At 44.1% G+C, this 23,752-nt stretch overlaps 1 long non-coding RNA gene across 2 annotated transcripts; it reads right to left on the bottom strand.

Annotated features, from left to right (window-relative positions):
* Positions 1 to 1,604: 1,604 nt before the first annotated feature.
* On the bottom strand, positions 1,605 to 22,727 carry LOC140113535 (uncharacterized). 2 transcript variants are annotated; one of them, XR_011852723.1, is made up of 3 exons: positions 22,554 to 22,725; positions 4,185 to 4,375; positions 1,605 to 1,688 (listed from the first exon to the last, which is right to left on the bottom strand). It is a non-coding gene; the product is annotated as an uncharacterized lncRNA (long non-coding RNA). The 2 variants fall into 2 exon arrangements; XR_011852724.1 differs by lacking the exon at positions 1,605 to 1,688 and adding an exon at positions 3,165 to 3,892 and having other exon boundaries at positions 22,554 to 22,727.
* Positions 22,728 to 23,752: the final 1,025 nt, after the last annotated feature.

Raw genomic sequence — 23,752 nt, 5'->3', positions numbered from 1 at the left:
TGGAGGCTGCTGCTAGACACTACGTATAAGGTGTAGGGGTATGGTGTATTGTGTGTTTTTCAGTGTAGCACAGTATTGCAAGTGTAATATGCATGATGGGGGTGGCAGCACAATTTTAGATTTATGGGGGTCCCCGATCCAAAATCTGTATCAGAGCCCACTGGTGTCTTGTTACGCCACTGGGACGGACGGCCGGTTTGTGCTGTGAGTGGGGAAGGGTAGCTGCATGTCCTGTCAGTGTGGAAGTATGTGAATTGGCAGAGGGAGGGGGGGGGTTACCGGGTGCTGGTTACCGATCATATTCGGTTCTGTGGAAACACATTTGCGATCGGGCCAAGCTGGGGCCACTTTTAGATTTTATTGCAGGGCCATTTTAAATTTCCAGTTTGCCCATAATGGTGCCAAAATGAAGTACAATTTGTCCTACATATATACAACAATAAAAAAGCTCTTGAAATCTTGCAGCGATGGCAAACTAAAGAAATAGAAACTCAAAAACAAAAGTGCTGTGGCGTAAAGCATTTAAAATTCATTTAAGGTCAGTACCTCACATCGGGGGCACCAGTACCCTGTCTGCCTAGGGCACCAAAATACCTTGTTCCGACCCTGGCATCCACTTCGAGGAAAAATGGTGAAGCTGAATCTGACTGGTTGAGAAGAGGGGCCGAAAGGAAGGCTTGTTTAAGCTGCTTTAAAGTTTGGACAGCCTCTGGAGGCCATCTCCAGGGGTTAGCTGATTTTCAGGTGAGAGGAAAGATAGGATAAATAATGGATGAAAATGGGGTTGAGGCCAATTCTTGAGAGCCTTGCTTGGATCCATCTTAATACCAGAGTCTGACAGAATATATTCCAGGAACGGAATGGATGGTTGCTCGAAAATAAATTTAAAAAATTTGCAGTAGAGTCAGGGCTGGATTATAGGGCGGGGTTGCGCTCGGGGCACGTGATTACCCATTAAGTGGTCCCCACCAAATGTGGATGATTTTGGCGGAATCGCCCACAGTGTATTTGGGTCCGGGGTCCACAGATGTGCCCCGGCTTCAGTCTATGGCAGAGCGCGGCAACAATAAGTTCCCTGCTCTGCCATAGACGATAGGAGGTATACAAAGATGGGGCAGCATGTGACATCACAGCGCTGCGGTGTCACGGCACAATGGAGATCTGGAACATCTAAGGTTCTGGGGCATTGATACTTTGGCTTCTAGCTGCATTAGTTGGTGGTCTATATTTCCTTTTCTCGGGGCCAGTTTTCAGATGGATTTATCGATTCAAACGTTTGAATCTGTATGGTCTCAATGAATGTTTTACCTTTACACTTTTAAAAACACACAAGGCATATCACTGGCTGCTATTCCTAATTCCATCTCTAGAAACTAAATTTCTAGAGATTTCTAAAGACTTCTAGAGAGTGCTAAAGCATTTAGAAGTAACAACAGTAGTGGATAACAATAAACTGAACTTAAGTGGGTTGACCCCTAGCTACACACAATGAATATAGAAATACTATAATATACTAATTCAGCATGAAAAATAGCAACATTCAAACATTCTCTGTCGTATAATCAATTAAATTATCTTGAAACTACTCACCAGTCATCTTTGAACGTCTCGATGTTTCATTTCTGCTTCTGTCAGTGGAGCTTCATGAAGAAAACCGATGGACCACTTCTAGGGTACCAATCGATAAACTATGTTCAGAACAAAAAGTATAGCCTTACTCGCAGAAGGTTTAGAGTCTATCACAGGCCCATGCGCATTCTCCATACTAATTACCTTTTTCTCTTAAAGTTTAGGCGCAGGCGCACCTGTTGTGCAGAGCTCGTTGACTTTCTAAGTCCAAATGCATGCGCACCACAACTCAGAGTGGATCTGCAAAGTGTTGTGATATGGAGGACTTAGTGAGTAGTCTAGGGTTGAACTGCAGCGACACCTAGATGAGACGTATTAGCAAATTACTATACTTACAGGCAGGAATGTGTGTTAGGGTCCCCTAATACTACCTAAGTTTGAGGAAAAAAACTGTGTGTTTATAGGTTTGAGTGTGAGACAAGAGCAATGACCGTTATACGACTATAACATCCAGTTGTGGGGCAAGGGAATATAAGGGTGTACTCACTAAGTCTAGATGTGAGACAAAAATTACAACTCAGCATCAGAATAAATGATGTAAGGATAAAACATACTATTGTTGAACACACATTGGGTCTCATTCACTAAAGGTCCGCATTTTCGCCAGGTTTCCTGACGATTTCCGTTTTGCGCCACATTTAACAGGGGATTTTGGCGCATCAGCGCCAGCTTGCACGCGACACAAATCGTGGGGCGGGCCGTCGGACAACATGACAGATTCGGACTACGCGCGGGATTTAACATTTCAAATTGTGTTGCAAGACACGCACTTACAAGCAGCGGGAAGAAGAAGGTGAACTATGGCGGACCTCGGTGGGGAAGCGACGGATGCAGGAACTCGGGCGCACGAGCTACGTGAATCGCACCAGACTTCATCTTCGTCGGACTGTCCGGAACGGGGATCAAGACAGGACCGGGTAAGTAAATTTTCCCCATTGTGTCCCAGAGACCAACATCAAATACCAACTTACTAAATACATAAAAGCTATTAGCACCACCATTGTTTTAATTGTCACTGTTCACATGCACCATTGTATCTGTTTAAAATAGATCTGAATTAAGATCCTTTTATTATATTGAAACAAATAAAGGTTATATTTTATGGCCAAATGGCTTTTTTGGTTGCATGAGTGCAACTTTTTGGAAAAATAATATAGTGATTTTAAGCCTGGCCATGCTAAGTGGTCTAAGGAATATTTGCAGCATACAAAACCTGCAGACACAGATTATTTTTTTATGCGGTTCTCTCTCTTTTCTGTTTTTCAATGGCACGTTCTTAGAATGTGAGGTCCACTTTGTTACATAGAGAGATGAGGTCAGTCAGAGAAGATGGCAATTCCAGAGACCATAACTGATCTTTAATCGGAAAACCACTCCGAGAAGACTTACACAAATTCTTCATTTCACTTTCATTCAGAGACCAAAGTCCGGAACTGAATAACATACTGAACCACAGTTTGCAACTCTTGGTGAAGGCGTAGAAATTATGCAGCTGCAGAAGACACCCAACCATGCTCATCTGAGATCTTACGGAAGGTCTCCCGAAATGCCTGATAGTTGTATAGTAGTGGTACATTTTGTTCCCATAGAGGGGAGGCTCAAACTAGAGCCTGTCCCTTCAGTAGTATAATAAAACAGCCACTTTAGTTTTGTAACAAAAAATTTCCCTGGAAGTAGCTCAAAATACCGTAGACGGAGTCCTGGTTCAGGAACCCGTGACAACTCTTGGGATCCTTATCGTACTTTGCGGGAAGCGGAACCTGAAGTTGATGGGGTTGACGCCATATTTGTGGGAGGTGCTGGTCCCTGCACCACTTGGGGCACTTAATAGGAGTCCAGGCGCTCTGGAAAGAACTGGAGGCACTGGAGCAGATGTTGGTTTAATTCCTGCTTATCCACCCTTCCCATTACTTGCTGCAGGTGTTCAACAGTAATTGGTGCACTAGTGGACTCCATCGATTGTTGGCTTGAGTATCATCCTGGCAGTTACTAATCTTGCAGGACGGTTGAAATGCCAGCTTCCCTAAATATTTATAAGTACCAGCATGTGGAGCCTGCAAGCCCCTTCACCAGAGCCCGCCACAAACCTGGATGGGTTTTTCTGCCAGGGACTTGCAGGACACTTATCCAGTAGGGATTGGCAGAGAAAGCTCGTCTGGCAGTGACTGGTTCGAGTCTGGGGCCGAGGACAGGCATTTGGCGGAGTAGAGTTCAGTGTCGGAGGCAGGAGCAGGTTGAGGGCTAGTGGCAACAAACACAAGGTCTGGGAAACACAATAGCACATAGAAAACGGAGCAGGCATAGGGCTGGAGCACATACTAGAGACCAAATACTCAAGCAAAAAAGTATAAACCGTGAATAAAATATAACTAACTTCAAATAGTTTTAAAATATTTATGTAGAATAGTGACAATGGGAAAATCACTAGACACAGCTTAGACTATAACAGTCTAAATCAAGATCCCAAAAACAATTGACCATCTACTATTTACCCTACAAAGCATGTGAGTAATTCATATACAAGGCCAAAATGAACACTTAAAGGGGAAACTTACCATGTGAGCTGTCGTTGTGACCGTAGTTTGGAAAGAAAACACCGTCTCCTAGAGTATTGTCACCAATGTAGCTGCCCACAACTGTAGAGGAATTAGCAGCAATAGCCGTTCTGGGGTTAATCGGGAATCAATGTCAGAGTAGAACAATGTGTGTCCAAACAAAGGGAACTGCATATAAATGTGTAGTCAAACTGTCAAAACAAGGAGGGTAGTAAAACACTGTCCCTACGTAACCCTGATATGACAGACAGATAATACACCCTACATAACCTAACTTCGGAGCCGCAGCCCTAACCAGCTGCCAACCTGACCGGAACCTTTCCCTGCTAACAGTGGCCCTGTTATATGGGGATTTTCCTCCTCATTCATTACAATGTACAAATTGCACATGGTAATGAATAGAAAACCAGACAGTTTTTGGAAGACCTGTGACTGTCATGGCAACCAACCGCCGCCCCTAATGACAGCACGGGGAGCGTCGATCTTCACCAAGATGGCGGCGTAGCATCTTTTTCAAGGGTTAATACCTACGATCGGTCCTAGCAATATGCAGCAAATGCTTACCGGCTGTGGAGAGGGGTCAGTCCGTGAGCCCTCTCCATTCACCCCCAGCCGATGTGCGACATTCTACTACGTCACGTGTTGGTAAGGGGTTAATAAACATAATTTCCATTGATGATTTTATGTAATTATGTTGTCAGTATTTAATGACAATATTTCATTCTGTCAGATCTAGGATGTGTTATATGAGTGATCCCTTTATTTTTATGAGCAGTGTAATTTCAGGGATCCAGAGGTCTCCAATTTACCCTTCCTCTGGCTACTGCACCTTCACAGAGAAGGTTCTCCCAATTCACAAAGCTAGGACTAAAACCCATTCTTTTCAAAACAAGCCGATGTAATTCCACATCCCCATTGACATATGATATTCACATTCTTCCCTATAATTGCCCCTATGTTATTTCTATTCTGCTGCTTTTTTAGCTGTCCAGCAACATTAGACACAGAGGTAAAATGACATAAAATAGATTTTTGTCCGACCCTTTGAAGAAGTGTCTGCACCACAAATGTTTCGTACACGACCCTTTTGTGGCGCGGCTGCAATAGTCTTCATGCAACAAAAATTAGGGGACGTTCTGGTGCTCAATCGGACCGCGCGGCAAATAAAACAAATGCAACAGAAGTGTATTACACGGCCCATGTTAAAGGTGCAACAAAAAAAAAAGTGCAGGGGGCGCCAGATTAACGAAGAACGGGCGCCAGAAATCTGGGCCCCCTGCACACTACACGGGCAAGCTGAACATACTACTGCATAGTTCTTAGTAAATGTGCCCTAAAATCTTAAAAAGAGACACCTACAATTTCAATTTTTACATAATTTAACAAATATCCACTCATTAATTTCATAGTTTTGAAAAAATCTACAAAGCAAAACTATGAAGTAAGAAGAGGATTTGATGGAGACTTAAATGCTGGGCAAACTGGGGGTTTGCTGGCTGTATACTACAGGGAAGCTGGCAGGCTATATACTACAGGGGAGCTGGCAGGCTATATACTCCAGGGGAGCTGGCAGGCTATATACTCCAGGGGAGCTGGCAGGCTATATACTACAGGGGAGCTGGCAAGCTATATACTCCAGGGGAGCTGGCAAGCTATATACTCCAGGGGAGCTGGCAGGCTATATACTCCAGGGGAGCTGGCAGGCTATATACTCCAGGGGAGCTGGCAGGCTATATACTCCAGGGGAGCTGGCAGGCTATATACTCCAGGGGAGCTGGCAGGCTATATACTCCAGGGGAGCTGGCAGGCTATATACTACAGGGGTCTGGAAGGCTATATACTACAGGGGAGCTGGCAGGCTATATACTACAGGGGTCTGGAAGGCTATATACTACAGGGGGCTGGCAGGCTATATACTACAGGGGGCTGGCAGGCTATAAACTACAGGGGGTTGGCAGGCTATATACTATAAGGAGTTGGTAGGCTATATACTACAGGGAGTTGCTAGGCTATATACTACAGGGGGCTGGGAGACTATATACTACAGAGAGCTGGCTGGCTGTATACTACAGGGGGCTGGTAATATACTACATGAGGCTGGCTGGCAATATACTACACGGGGCAGGCTGGCTATATATACTACAGGAGGCTAGTTGGCTATATATACTACAGGGGGCTAGTTGGCTATATATACTACAGGGGGCTAGTTGGCTATATATACTACAGGGGGCTAGTTGGCTATATATACTACAGGGGGTAGTTGGCTATATATACTACAGGGGGCTGGCAGGCTATATACTACAGGGGGCTGGCCAGCTATATACTACAGGGGGCTGGCAAGCTATATGCCACAGGGGGCTGGCCGGCTATATATATTACAGGGGGCTGGCCGGCTATATACTACAGGGGGCTGGCAGGCTATATGCCACAGGGGGCTGGCCGGCTATATGCCACAGGGGGCTGGCCGGCTATATGCCACAGGGGGCTGGCCGACTATATGCCACAGGGGGCTGGCTGGATATATACTACTGGAGGCTGGCTGGATATATACTACTGGTGGCTGGCTATATACCACAGGAGGCAGACTGGCTATATACCACTGGGGGCTGGTTGGCTATATACTATTGGGGATGGCTGGTGAGCTATATACTACTGGCGACTGGTGAGCTATATACTACTGGGGGCTGGCTATATACTACTGAGGGCTACCTGGCTATATACTACTAGGGGCTGGCTATATACCACTAGGGGCAGATTGGCTATATACTACTGGGGGCTGTGGCAATATATTGGGGAGGCTGTGACCAACGCCTTTCCCTCTTGGGTTAACTTATACTCAAGTATATACGGTACTAGATTATTGAAAATATTCTGCAGTGGCTGCCCCTTGCCATCACAGACCTGCCATTATATTTTAACACACTTTCAACCCAATTATTCACTTCTTTTGGATTATGAAAAAAATGGGTCCTCAAAGTATTTATTACCCTTAATTTTGCTAGATATAGCAAAGAATACACAATTCCCTTAGTTTTCAATCTTATTTTCAACCAAATAATCTGGAAAATCATGATTGGAGCGTCATTAAAATTAACATTTTTCATAGACGTTGCTGATCTCAGAATGTTGTCTCTATCCCTTGGTGAAAGCAGCCTGATAAGCATGTTCTTAGGTGAAGAGCCCGGAGGACACAACCTTGGTAGTACCCTGGGAGCTCTATCCACCACATCCTAGTAGGTACTTATTCAGAGAAGTTGGGAGTTAGCCAACTTGAAAAATTATTTAATTTTTTGGTCTGGATCGATTGTCAAGATCCACTCATTTATAGGCTGTGACTTGTTACAAGGCTATGACCCTTAAGCAAGGAAACTTCATCTTCCACATTCCCCACTCTAGTCTCAACCTCGTCAGTCCCTATCACAAAGCTTGTATAAATCTGTGAACAAACAAAACTCATCTCCATCTCAAACAGCACAAGCCGAAGCACCGAGAATCCTGACTTAGGGTCAGTGAACAGTCCTGAAAAATCATGTTTCAAGTCCAGCACACGGCAAAATTGTAAATTGAAATCATATAAAAACGCTATTTATTTCATCTTGTTAAAAACATGTTGGTACCAAAAATACACAAAAATGTTCTGGACAGAACCGTCCTTTGTCATAGCCCTACAGTGACGCAACGAAACAATACAGCAACAATTTAAGTCCAGACCAGATCTGGCAGTAAATACAAAAAGATTAAGAAGACAAAATTGCCCAAGACAACCCAGAATAACGCAAAATCAAAATGTAGACCATACAATAATCCCAGGACCACAAGAAAGTTCTGAATGCATCCCCAGGACTAACTGGGTCAGGGTAATAGGCTAATCCACAGAATAATAAAATGGACAGGACTGCTAGATCGACCCGGGATTAGTACTCAGCAGAACTATAGCACTGTTCACACCATGCAGTAACATGTTAGTCACAAGTCCACAAAATAGTTCATAAAACAAGGACAACCTGAAGCTGATCGACAAACAAATAAGGGGGAGGGGGGCACGGTGTGCCAATATTTAATAGAATATGCAGCATTCGCAGCAGTTCATGTAGCTCAGAACTAGGGTGGGACACAGTATTACGGCCATTGCCACATGAGATGGAACATAAATACAAAGGCTCTCACCCTCTTCTTGACCATATGCCAACCCCTAAAGTATCCACAGGCCACAAATGCTTGTCCAGCAGAATTCTGGGGTAGGGGGCTCCTCTCTGAAGCACACGCCATCATCATCCAGCAGAGTAAAGTGATATAACAGGCAACATGCTTCTCCCTCAGGTCATCAGCTTCAGACTCCACAACCCTGCTCCCCCTCCTCACTCAGGATGGTCCTATTATTCTTAGCAAACTCCACATAGGGAGGGCGTGTAGCCATAAAACCCCAGAGAGATGGAGCACTGCCAAGAAGGAAGAGTTCATAGGGGAGGGGGCATGCGGCCACAGGACTAGGAGAGGTAAAGCACGGCCAGAAAAGTAACAGATCACAAACTTCACAGGGAAGGAGATATGCGGCCACATATAGTCAGCTGGATCATTAGGCTCTGCTACTAAGAGACGGCTCTTATAATAGGGAGCCTCAGACCAGTCAGTCAACCCACTCCACTTTTATCCCGATTTTATCAGGTTAAAGGGGGCGTGGTGAGACATTTAGGGGCGGAGGTTAAGTGAGCCATCGGCAGGGAGCCGACTCCTATCATTCATGTGAAAGAGCTGGCACCAACGACCCATCACTTATTCCCAGGTGACACAGCACAGACAGGAATCAGCTTCATAGAAGAGTCATCAGACTTCCATGGACAGGGAGTGGCACCCATACAATGCCAGCACTAGGTACATGAGGCACCCTACACTTCACATGGCAGGACTCATGGATCGGGGCATCACCACTTAATTTGCCAAGTCATCGCGCATGCTCCATGCGCCTCCCTCCTGATCCCTCAGTGCATCTATATATCCACACTGTATACATGCAATTGGTATATTAACTTTCTAAGTGCTTATCCATAAGATCTACTGTGCATTTTACTGCAATAAAGTTAATTTGGAAACCAAAAAAAAGCTAACACTAAGCCCCTTTCTATTACCCTTCTTCCCACTACCACCATGCCGGCAGGGTCCCAGCAGTATGGAGCACCTCACTAAGGATGGGGCCACCTGACTTCACAGCCAATACGGGGCCCCCTCCCACAATAACATGTCTTAAAGATACAACATACTAACATTATCGAACGTGTAAAATATCAGCCAAAGCGCTAGAAATATTAGAAACATTGGTATCATTAGTTTTGGAAAGGTTGATAATTTCATGCCCTTACCAAACCAATTCCAATTTTGGCACCTGACCAACCAAATAACAATGATAGCACCCTACAAATACTAAATAATACTACCATAGGACCAATAATCTAAACAATATCTCTGAAATGCCCAAATGATCCCTCCAAACTGTGACCCAGAGCATTCCCACAACAGAAAGAAAATATGACCATACTGAGAATGAACACAAGACTAATTATTGATGATCTTTATGATTTATCATATAAACCCCTCACACCACAACTGACCACACTGTGCCCCAAAATAAATCTCATATACTCCTCATACCAGAACTGATGAGACTGTGCCCCCCAACATATATCATATATATTCCTCACACCACAACTATCCATACTGTGCCCCTACATACATAATATAAAGCCCTAACATCACAACTGACCACACTGTGCCCCCCAACATATATCATATATACCCCTCACACCACAACTGACCACACTGTGCCCCCACATATAACATATATACCCCTCACACCACAACTATCCACACTGTGCCCCACATATATCATATATACCCCTCACACCACAACTATCCACACTGTGCCCCTACATATATCATATATACCCCTCACACCACAACTGACCACACTGTGCCCCCACATATATCATATATACCCCTCACACCACAACTGAATACACTGTGCCCCCACATATTTCATATATACCCCTCACACCACAACTGACCAACCATACTGTGCCCCCACGTAAATCATATATACCCCTTACACAACAACTGACCACACTGTATCCCACATATATCATATATACCCCTCACACCACAACTATCCACACTGTGCCCCAAAATAAATCTCATATACTCCTCATACCAGAACTGATGAGACTGTGCCCCCCAACATATATCATATATATTCCTCACACCACAACTATCCATACTGTGCCCCTACATACATAATATAAAGCCCTCACATCACAACTGACCACACTGTGCCCCCCAACATATATCATATATACCCCTCACACCACAACTGACCACACTGTGCCCCCACATATAACATATATACCCCTCACACCACAACTATCCACACTGTGCCCCACATATATCATATATACCCCTCACACCACAACTATCCACACTGTGCCCCTACATATATCATATATACCCCTCACACCACAACTGACCACACTGTGCCCCCACATATATCATATATACCCCTCACACCACAACTGAATACACTGTGCCCCCACATATTTCATATATACCCCTCACACCACAACTGACCAACCATACTGTGCCCCCACGTAAATCATATATACCCCTTACACAACAACTGACCACACTGTATCCCACATATATCATATATACCCCTCACACCACAACTATCCATACTGTGCCCCTACATACATAATATATAGCCCTCACACCACAACTGACCACACTGTGCCCCCCAACATATATCATATATACCCCTCACACCACAACTGACCACACTGTGCCCCCACATATAACATATATACCCCTCACACCACAACTATCCACACTGTGCCCCACATATATCATATATACCCCTCACACCACAACTATCCACACTGTGCCCCTACATATATCATATATACCCCTCACACCACAACTGACCACACTGTGCCCCCACATATATCATATATACCCCTCACACCACAACTGAACACACTGTGCCCCCACATATTTCATATATACCCCTCACACCACAACTGACCAACCATACTGTGCCCCCACATAAATCATATATACCCCTTACACAACAACTGACCACACTGTATCCCACATATATCATAAATACCCCTCACACCACAACTGACCACACTGTGCCCGCACATATATCATATATAACCCTCACACCACAACTGACCACACTGTGACCCAAAATACATCTCATATACTCCTCATACCACAACTGACAACACTGTGCCCTTAACATATATTATATATACCCCTCACATCACAACTGACCACACTGTGCCCCAACATATATCATACATACCCCTAACACCACAACTGACCAACCATACTGTGCCCCCACATATATCATATATACCCCTCACACCACAACTGACCACACTGTGCCCGCACATATATCATATATACCCCTCACACCACAACTGACCACACTGTGCCCGCACATATATCATATATACCCCTCACACCACAACTGACCACACTGTGCACCCACATATATAATATATATCCCTCACACCACAACTGACCACACTGTCCCCCACATAAATCATATATACCCCTCACACCACAACTGACCACACTGTCCCCCACATATATCATATATACCCCTCACACCACAACTGACCACTTTGCTCCCCACATATATCATATATACCCCTCACACCACAACTGACCACACTGTGCCCCCACATATATCATATATATCCCTCACACCACAACTGACCACACTGTGCCCCCACATATATCATATATACCCCTCACACCACAACTGACCACACTGTGCCCGCACATATATCATATATACCCCTCACACCACAACTGACCACACTGTGCACCCACATATATAATATATATCCCTCACACCACAACTGACCACACTGTCCCCCACATAAATCATATATACCCCTCACACCACAACTGACCACACTGTCCCCCACATATAACATATATACCCCTCACACCACAACTGACCACTGTGCTCCCCACATATATCATATATACCCCTCACACCACAACTGACCACACTGTGCCCCCACATATATCATATATATCCCTCACACCACAACTGACCACACTGTGCCCCCACATATATCATATATATCCCTCACACCACAACTGACCACACTGTGCCCCCACATATATCATATATACCCCTCACACCACAACTGACTGCACTGTGCCCCCACATATATCATATATACCCCTCACACCACAACTGACCACACCGTGCCCCCACATATATAATATATATCCCTCACACCACAACTGACCACACTGTCCCCCACATAAATCATATATACCCCTCACACCACAACTGACGACACTGTGTCCCCCACATATATCATATATACCCTCACATCACAACTGACCACACTGTGCCCCAAAATACATCTCATATACTCCTCACACCCCAACTGACCACACTGTGCCCCCACATATATCATATATACACCTCACAACCACAACTGACCACACTGTGCCCCACATATATCATATATATCCCTCACACCACAACTGACCACACTGTGCCCCCACATATATCATATATATCCCTCACACCACAACTGACCACACTGTGCCCCCACATATATCATATATACCCCTTACACCACAACTGACCACACTGTGCCCGCACATATATCATATATACCCCTCACACCACAACTGACCACACTGTGCACCCACATATATAATATATATCCCTCACACCACAACTGACCACACTGTCCCCCACATAAATGATATATACCCCTCACACCACAACTGACCACACTGTCCCCCACATATATCATATATATCCCTCACACCACAACTGACCACACTGTGCCCCCACATATATCATATATATCCCTCACACCAAAACTGACCACACTGTGCCCCCACATATATCATATATACCCCTCACACCACAACTGACTGCACTGTGCCCCCACATATATCATATATACCCCTCACACCACAACTGACCACACCGTGCCCCCACATATATAATATATATCCCTCACACCACAACTGACCACACTGTCCCCCACATAAATCATATATACCCTCACATCACAACTGACCACACTGTGCCCCAAAATACATCTCATATACTCCTCACACCCCAACTGACCACACTGTGCCCCCACATATATCATATATACACCTCACAACCACAACTGACCACACTGTGCCCCCACATATATCATATATATCCCTCACACCACAACTGACCACACTGTGCCCCCACATATATCATATATATCCCTCACACCACAACTGACCACACTGTGCCCCCACATATATCATATATACCCCTCACACCACAACTGACTGCACTGTGCCCCCACATATATCATATATACCCCTCACACCACAACTGACCACACCGTGCCCCCACATATATAATATATATCCCTCACACCACAACTGACCACACTGTCCCCCACATAAATCATATATACCCCTCACACCACAACTGACTACACTGTGACCCAAAATACATCTCATATACTCCTCATACCACAACTGACAACACTGTGCCCTCAACATATATTATATATACCCCTCACATCACAACTGACCACACTGTGCCCCAACATATATCATACATACCCCTCACACCAAAACTGACGACACTGTGTCCCCCACATATATCATATATACCCCTCACACCACAACTGACCAACCATACTGTGCCCCCACATATATCATATATACCCCTTACACGACAACTGACCACACTGTACCCCACATGTATCATATATACCCCTCACACCACAACTGACCACACTGTGCCCCCACATATATCATATATACCCTCACATCACAACTGACCACACTGTGCCCCCACGTATATCATATATACCCCTCACACCACAACTGACCACACTGAGCCCCACATATATCATATATACCCCTCACACCACAATTGACCACTGTGCCCTCCACATAAATAATATGTACCTCTCACACCACAACTGACCATGCTGTGCTTTTCAAATAGCGTGGTCAGTTGCTGTATAAGGTGTACATATGATATATGTGGGGGGCACAGTGTGGTCAGTTGTGGTGTGAGGGGTATATGTGATATATGTAGGGGGTCAATATGGTCATTTGTGGTGTGACGGGTATACATGATATGCATATACACCCGTACGACTGTAAGCTTGTGGTCGTACATACATCCCCCAAAGACGGCAATCGTCGCACAGAGAGAACGTGTGGTACCGTACCGCTCGTGCACCGGGAAAAGATAGGACCTATCTTAACCCATAGTAGAGGCCGTAAGCACTGTATTTCAATGGAGCCTGCAGCCACACTATGTGCAGGACATACACTGATAGGACATTTGTATATACAAAGTTGATCTATAAAATAAAGAGGTGAGACATAGGGGCAGAAGTTTTATCGTATATGTGCCAAAAACGTGTCGGGAATATATATATATATATATATATATTATACACTCACCGGCCACTTTATTAGGTACACCTGTCCAACTGCTCGTTAACACTTAATTTCTAATCAGCCAATCACATGGCGGCAACTCAGTGCATTTAGGCATGTAGACATGGTCAAGACAATCTCCTGCAGTTCAAACCGAGCATCAGTATGGGGAAGAAAGGTGATTTGAGTGCCTTTGAACGTGGCATGGTTGTTGGTGCCAGAAGGGCTAGTCTAAGTATTTCAGAAACTGCTGATCTACTGGGATTTTCACGCACAACCATCTCTAGGGTTTACAGAGAATGGTCCGAAAAAGAAAAAACATCCAGTGAGCGGCAGTTCTGTGGGCGGAAATGCCTTGTTGATGCCAGAGGTCAGAGGAGAAGAGGCAGACTGGTTCGAGCTGATAGAAAGGCAACAGTGACTCGAATCGCCACCCGTTACAACCAAGGTAGGCAGAAGAGCATCTCTGAACGCACAGTATGTCGAACTTTGAGGCAGATGGGCTACAGCAGCAGAAGACCACACCGGGTGCCACTCCTTTCAGCTAAGAACAGGAAACTGAGGCTACAATTTGCACAAGCTCATCGAAATTGGACAGTAGAAGATTGGAAAAACGTTGCCTGGTCTGATGAGTCTCGATTTCTGCTGCGACATTCGGATGGTAGGGTCAGAATTTGGCGTCAACAACATGAAAGCATGGATCCATCCTGCCTTGTATCAACGGTTCAGGCTGGTGGTGGTGGTGTCATGATCTGGGGAATATTTTCTTGGCACTCTTTGGGCCCCTTGGTACCAATTGAGCATCATTGCAACGCCACAGCCTAAATGAGTATTGTTGCTGACCATGTCCATCCCTTTATGAGCACAATGCACCCTGTAACATCTGATGGCTACTTTCAGCAGGATAATGCGCCATGTCATAAAGCTGGAATCATCTCAGACTGGTTTCTTGAACATGACAATGAGGTCACTGTACTCAAATGGCCTCCACAGTCACCAGATCTCAATCCAATAGAGCATCTTTGGGATGTGGTGGAACGGGAGATTCGCATCATGGATGTGCAGCCGACAAATCTGCGGCAACTGTGTGATGCCATCATGTCATTATGGACCAAAATCTCTGAGGAATGCTTGCAGCACCTTGTTGAATCTATGCCACGAAGAATTGAGGCAGTTCTGAAGGCAAAAGGGGGTCCAACCCGTTACTAGCATGGTGTACCTAACAAAGTGTCCGGTGAGTGTATATAGGAGAATTGTTACCACAGGAGATCATGTAGTCACCATGTCTCCTCATGTATCTGCTCCCAGTCACCTCATACACTGCAGACATGGCTGATAAATCATATATAGGAGATGTATTACCACAGGAGATCATGTAGTCACCATGTCTCCTCATGTATCTGCTCCAGTCACCTCATACACTGCAGACATGGCTGATATATCATATATAGAGGAATTATTACCACAGGAGATCATGTAGTCACCATGTCTCCTCATGTACCTGCTCCCAGTCACCTCATACACTGCAGACATGGCTGATATATCATATATAGAGGAATTATTACCACAGGAGATCATGTAGTCACCATGTCTCCTCATGTATCTGCTCCAGTCACCTCATACACTGCAGACATGGCTGATATATCATATATAGAGGAATTATTACCACAGGAGGTCATGTAGTCACCATGTCTCCTCATGTATCTGCTCCAGTCACCTCATACACTGCAGACATGGCTGATATATCATATATAGAGGAATTATTACCACAGGAGATCATGTAGTCACCATGTCTCCTCATGTATCTGCTCCAGTCACCTCATACACTGCAGACATGGCTGATATATCATATATAGGAGAATTATTACCACAGGAGATCATGTAGTCACCATGTCTCCTCATGTATCTGCTCCAGTCACCTCATACACTGCAGACATGGCTGATATATCATATATAGAGGAATTATTACCACAGGAGGTCATGTAGTCACCATGTCTCCTCATGTATCTGCTCCCAGTCACCTCATACACTGCAGACATGGCTGATATATCATATATAGGAGAATTATTACCACAGGAGGTCATGTAGTCACCATGTCTCCTCATGTATCTGCTCCAGTCACCTCATACACTGCAGACATGGCTGATATATCACATATAGGAGAATTATTACCACAGGAGATCATGTAGTCACCATGTCTCCTCATGTACCTGCTCCCAGTCACCTCATACACTGCAGACATGGCTGATATATCATATATAGGAGAATTATTACCACAGGAGATCATGTAGTCACCATGTCTCCTCATGTATCTGCTCCAGTCACCTCATACACTGCAGACATGGCTGATATATCATATATAGGAGAATTATTACCACAGAAAATCATGTAGTCACCATGTCTCCTCATGTATCTGCTCCAGTCACCTCATACACTGCAGACATGGCTGATATATCATATATAGGAGAATTATTACCACAGAAGATCATGTAGTCACCATGTCTCCTCATGTATCTGCTCCCAGTCACCTCATACACTGCAGACATGGCTGATATATCATATATATAGAGGAATTATTACCACAGGAGATCATGTAGTCACCATGTCTCCTCATGTACCTGCCCCAGTCACCTCATACATTGCAGACATGGCTGATATATCACATATAGAGGAATTATTACCACAGGAGATCATGTAGTCACCATGTCTCCTCATGTATCTGCTCCAGTCACCTCATACACTGCAGACATGGCTGATATATCATATATAGAGGAATTATTACCACAGGAGGTCATGTAGTCACCATGTCTCCTCATGTATCTGCTCCAGTCACCTCATACACTGCAGACATGGCTGATATATCATATATAGAGGAATTATTACCACAGGACATAATGTAGTCACCATGTCTCCTCATGTATCTGCTCCAGTCACCTCATACACTGCAGACATGGCTGATATATCATATATAGAGGAATTATTACCACAGGAGATCATGTAGTCACCATGTCTCCTCATGTATCTGCTCCAGTCACCTCATACACTGCAGACATGGCTGATATATCATATATAGAGGAATTATTACCACAGGAGGTCATGTAGTCACCATGTCTACTCATGTATCTGCTCCAGTCACCTCATACACTGCAGACATGGCTGATATATCATATATAGAGGAATTATTACCACAGGAGATCATGTAGTCACCATGTCTCCTCATGTATCTGCTCCAGTCACCTCATACACTGCAGACATGGCTGATATATCATATATAGAGGAATTATTACCACAGGAGGTCATGTAGTCACCATGTCTCCTCATGTATCTGCTCCAGTCACCTCATACACTGCAGACATGGCTGATATATCATATATAGAGGAATTATTACCACAGGAGGTCATGTAGTCACCATGTCTCCTCATGTATCTGCTCCCAGTCACCTCATACACTGCAGACATGGCTGATATATCATATATAGGAGAATTATTACCACAGGAGATCATGTAGTCACCATGTCTCCTCATGTATCTGCTCCAGTCACCTCATACACTGCAGACATGGCTGATATATCATATATAGGAGAATTATTACCACAGGAGATCATGTAGTCACCATGTCTCCTCATGTATCTGCTCCAGTGACCTCATACACTGCAGACATGGCTGATATATCATATATAGGAGAATTATTACCACAGAAGATCATGTAGTCACCATGTCTCCTCATGTATCTGCTCCCAGTCACCTCATACACTGCAGACATGGCTGATATATCATATATAGAGGAATTATTACCACAGGAGGTCATGTAGTCACCATGTCTCCTCATGTATCTGCTCCAGTCACCTCATACACTGCAGACATGGCTGATATATCATATATAGAGGAATTATTACCACAGGAGATCATGTAGTCACCATGTCTCCTCATGTACCTGCTCCCAGTCACCTCATACACTGCAGACATGGCTGATATATCATATATAGAGGAATTATTACCACAGGAGATCATGTAGTCACCATGTCTCCTCATGTATCTGCTCCAGTCACCTCATACACTGCAGACATGGCTGATATATCATATATAGAGGAATTATTACCACAGGAGGTCATGTAGTCACCATGTCTCCTCATGTATCTGCTCCAGTCACCTCATACACTGCAGACATGGCTGATATATCATATATAGAGGAATTATTACCACAGGAGATCATGTAGTCACCATGTCTCCTCATGTATCTGCTCCAGTCACCTCATACACTGCAGACATGGCTGATATATCATATATAGAGGAATTATTACCACAGGAGATCATGTAGTCACCATGTCTCCTCATATATCTGCTCCCAGTCACCTCATACACTGCAGACATGGCTGATATATCATATATAGGAGAATTATTACCACAGGAGATCATGTAGTCACCATGTCTCCTCATGTATCTGCTCCAGTCACCTCATACACTGCAGACATGGCTGATATATCATATATAGAGGAATTATTACCACAGGAGGTCATGTAGTCACCATGTCTCCTCATGTATCTGCTCCAGTCACCTCATACACTGCAGACATGGCTGATATATCATATATAGAGGAATTATTACCACAGGAGATCATGTAGTCACCATGTCTCCTCATGTATCTGCTCCAGTCACCTCATACACTGCAGACATGGCTGATATATCATATATAGGAGAATTATTACCACAGGAGATCATGTAGTCACCATGTCTCCTCATGTATCTGCTCCAGTCACCTCATACACTGCAGACATGGCTGATATATCATATATAGAGGAATTATTACCACAGGAGGTCATGTAGTCACCATGTCTCCTCATGTATCTGCTCCCAGTCACCTCATACACTGCAGACATGGCTGATATATCATATATAGAGGAATTATTACCACAGGAGATCATGTAGTCACCATGTCTCCTCATGTATCTGCTCCCAGTCACCTCATACACTGCAGACATGGCTGATATATCATATATAGGAGAATTATTACCACAGGAGATCGAGTAGTCACCATGTCTCCTCATGTATCTGCTCCAGTCACCTAATACACTGCAGACATGGCTGATATATCATATATAGGAGAATTATTACCACAGGAGATCATGTAGTCACCATGTCTCCTCATGTATCTGCTCCAGTCACCTCATACACTGCAGACATGGCTGATATATCATATATAGGAGAATTATTACCACAGAAGATCATGTAGTCACCATGTCTCCTCATGTATCTGCTCCCAGTCACCTCATACACTGCAGACATGGCTGATATATCATATATAGGAGAATTATTACCACAGGAGATCATGTAGTCACCATGTCTCCTCATGTATCTGCTCCAGTCACCTCATACACTGCAGACATGGCTGATATATCATATATAGGAGAATTATTACCACAGAAGATCATGTAGTCACCATGTCTCCTCATGTATCTGCTCCCAGTCACCTCATACACTGCAGACATGGCTGATATATCATATATATAGAGGAATTATTACCACAGGAGATCATGTAGTCACCATGTCTCCTCGTGTATCTGCTCCAGTCACCTCATACACTGCAGACATGGCTGATATATCACATATAGAGGAATTATTACCACAGGAGATCATGTAGTCACCATGTCTCCTCATGTATCTGCTCCAGTCACCTCATACACTGCAGACATGGCTGATATATCATATATAGAGGAATTATTACCACAGGAGATCATGTAGTCACCATGTCTCCTCATGTATCTGCTCCAGTCACCTCATACACTGCAGACATGGCTGATATATCATATATAGGAGAATTATTACCACAGGAGATCATGTAGTCACCATGTCTCCTCATGTATCTGCTCCAGTGACCTCATACACTGCAGACATGGCTGATATATCATATATAGGAGAATTATTACCACAGAAGATCATGTAGTCACCATGTCTCCTCATGTATCTGCTCCAGTCACCTCATACACTGCAGACATGGCTGATATATCATATATAGGAGAATTATTACCACAGGAGATCATGTAGTCACCATGTCTCCTCATGTATCTGCTCCAGTGACCTCATACACTGCAGACATGGCTGATATATCATATATAGGAGAATTATTACCACAGGAGGTCATGTAGTCACCATGTCTCCTCATGTATCTGCTCCCAGTCACCTCATACACTGCAGACATGGCTGATATATCATGTATAGGAGAATTATTACCACAGGAGATCATGTAGTCACCATGTCTCCTCATGTATCTGCTCCAGTCACCTCATACACTGCAGACATGACTGATATATCATATATACGGGAATTATTACCCCAGGACATCATGTAGTCACCATGTCTCCTCATGTATCTGCTCCCAGTCACCTCATACACTGCAGACATGGCTGATATATCATATATAGAGGAATTATTACCACAGGAGATCATGTAGTCACCATGTCTCCTCATGTATCTGCTCCCAGTCACCTCATACACTGCAGACATGGCTGATATATCATATATAGGAGAATTATTACCACAGGAGATCATGTAGTCACCATGTCTCCTCATGTATCTCCTCCAGTCACCTCATACACTGCAGACATGGCGGATATATCATATATAGGGGAATTATTACCACAGGGGATCATGTAGTCACCATGTCTCCTCATGTATCTGCTCCAGTCACCTCATACACTGCAGACGACATGGCTGATATATCATATATAGAGGAATTATTACCACAGGAGATCATGTAGTCACCATGTCTCCTCATGTATCTGCCCCCAGTCACCTCATACACTGCAGACATGGCTGATATATCACATATAGAGGAATTATTACCACAGGAGATCATGTAGTCACCATGTCTCCTCATGTATCTGCTCTAGTCACCTCATACACTGCAGACATGGCTGATATATCATATATAGGAGAATTATTACCACAGGAGATCATGTAGTCACCATGTCTCCTCATGTATCTGCCCCCAGTCACCTCATACACTGCAGACATGGCTGATATATCATATATAGAGGAATTATTACCACAGGAGATCATGTAGTCACCATGTCTCCTCATGTATCTGCTCCAGTCACCTCATACACTGCAGACATGGCTGATATATTATATATAGGGGAATTATTACCACAGGAGATCATGTAGTCACCATGTCTCATCATGTATCTGCTCCTGTCACCTCATACACTGCAGACATGGCTGATATATCATATATAGAGGAATTATTACCACAGGAGATCATGTAGTCACCATGTCTCCTCATGTATCTGCTCCAGTCACCTCATACACTGCAGACATGGCTGATATATCATATATAGGAGAATTATTACCACAGGACATCATGTAGTCACCATGTCTCCTCATGTATCTGCTCCAGTCACCTCATACACTGCAGACATGGCTGATATATTATATATAGGGGAATTATTACCACAGGAGATCATGTAGTCACCATGTCTCCTCATGTATCTGCCCCAGTCACCTCATACACTGCAGACATGGCTGATATATCATATATAGAGGAATTATTACCACAGGAGATGATGTAGTCACCATGTCTCCTCATGTATCTGCTCCAGTCACCTCATATACTGCAGACATGGCTGATATATCATATATAGAGGAATTATTACCACAGGAGATCATGTAGTCACCATGTCTCCTCATGTATCTACTCCAGTCACCTCATACACTGCAGACATGTCTGATATATCATATATAGAGGAATTATTACCACAGGAGATCATGTAGTCACCATGTCTCCTCATGTATCTGCTCCAGTCACATCATACACTGCAGATATGGCTGATATATCATGTATAGGATGATTAGTTTTATAACCCCAGGGCTCCAAATATCATGCACAACATACCTGCAGAATAAGGTGAGTCTTCTGAGATGGTGACTGGGTAAATGGAGCAGGGAATATTTTGATAAGAATTAAAGGAGTTCTCCAGTTACTAAATGTACTTCTGACCAATTCCTTTGCATATATTATGGTTGCACACCCTTACCTCACCACCCGGGGCTGTATACTTTGTTTTCCTTCACTTTTTACTACACTCCTCAGTGCTGCAGCTGCATCACTCCAAGATGGCTGCCCCCACTCTGCAAAAGGACTACATCTCCCACAATCCCCCTGGCAAGTGCACCACACCCACATAGCAGGGAGCTGGGAGCTGACTGCACATTTCTAAAAGAGAGCAGAGGCAGCAGACAGGTGGTTTCTGTGGAAACTGTAAGTGTAGAAGGAGCTGCCGGGGCCCAGGAATGAATATGATTTCATGAAAAGGGACCAGAAGATTTAATAACACTGAATTAGTGAAGTGATAAGTGTGGGGAGATAAAGTATATTGCAGGGGCGTAACTTGGAGAGCTTGGGCCCCATAGCGGATTTCTGCATGGGGCTCCCCTTCCGCTTATATATATACATATTTGTACAGATATCATTATAAAATCATGTGCATTTACGCACTCATATATACACACACATTTAAATATGATAGACACACAGTGGGGCACATTTACTAAGAACAGTGCAGTGGTGGGGGGTGTCTGTAGCTGGAAAACGCTTGTCTTTTGCTGCGCTAGATTTAGCACTATGATGATGAATTCTGGTGCAGGATAAGACTTTAGAATTACTTTTAGTTGGTCTAAACTGAGCGGCAGAATTTTGGGCACGATTTTCCGTGGTGCAAGTCATTTTAGACAGTGTTTTAGGCAAAAAACTAACATAATTGTGGAGCATATGCAATTATAAATCCCCCCAGTGTGTACTATATGCAGTAACCTGTGCATGGGGCGTCAGATTCAGGATTTGCATTGCTTTCACAGAGCGCCGCACTTTTCAATCCCAATTCTGTCGGACTCTGCATGTTAAATCTGGCGCACAGTTCAACTGAGCACCGGAGTGCCCCCTTCAATGCAGAAATCTATGTCACATGAAGAATAGTGCAGCTGCACCACTAAAGGGTCAAGTGTGACACACATGTAGCGCAGACACTTCTTAAATACCCGTGCAAGGAGTCTGCACTAGAAAGAATGTGAAAAGTTCAACAGAAAACTGGTGCA

This window comes from Engystomops pustulosus, chromosome 1 (assembly GCF_040894005.1).
Source record: "Engystomops pustulosus chromosome 1, aEngPut4.maternal, whole genome shotgun sequence".
Lineage (NCBI taxonomy): Eukaryota > Metazoa > Chordata > Amphibia > Anura > Leptodactylidae > Engystomops > Engystomops pustulosus.
The sequence above is the reverse complement of the archived record's forward strand: the minus strand, read 5'-3'. Positions and strand labels throughout refer to the sequence as shown.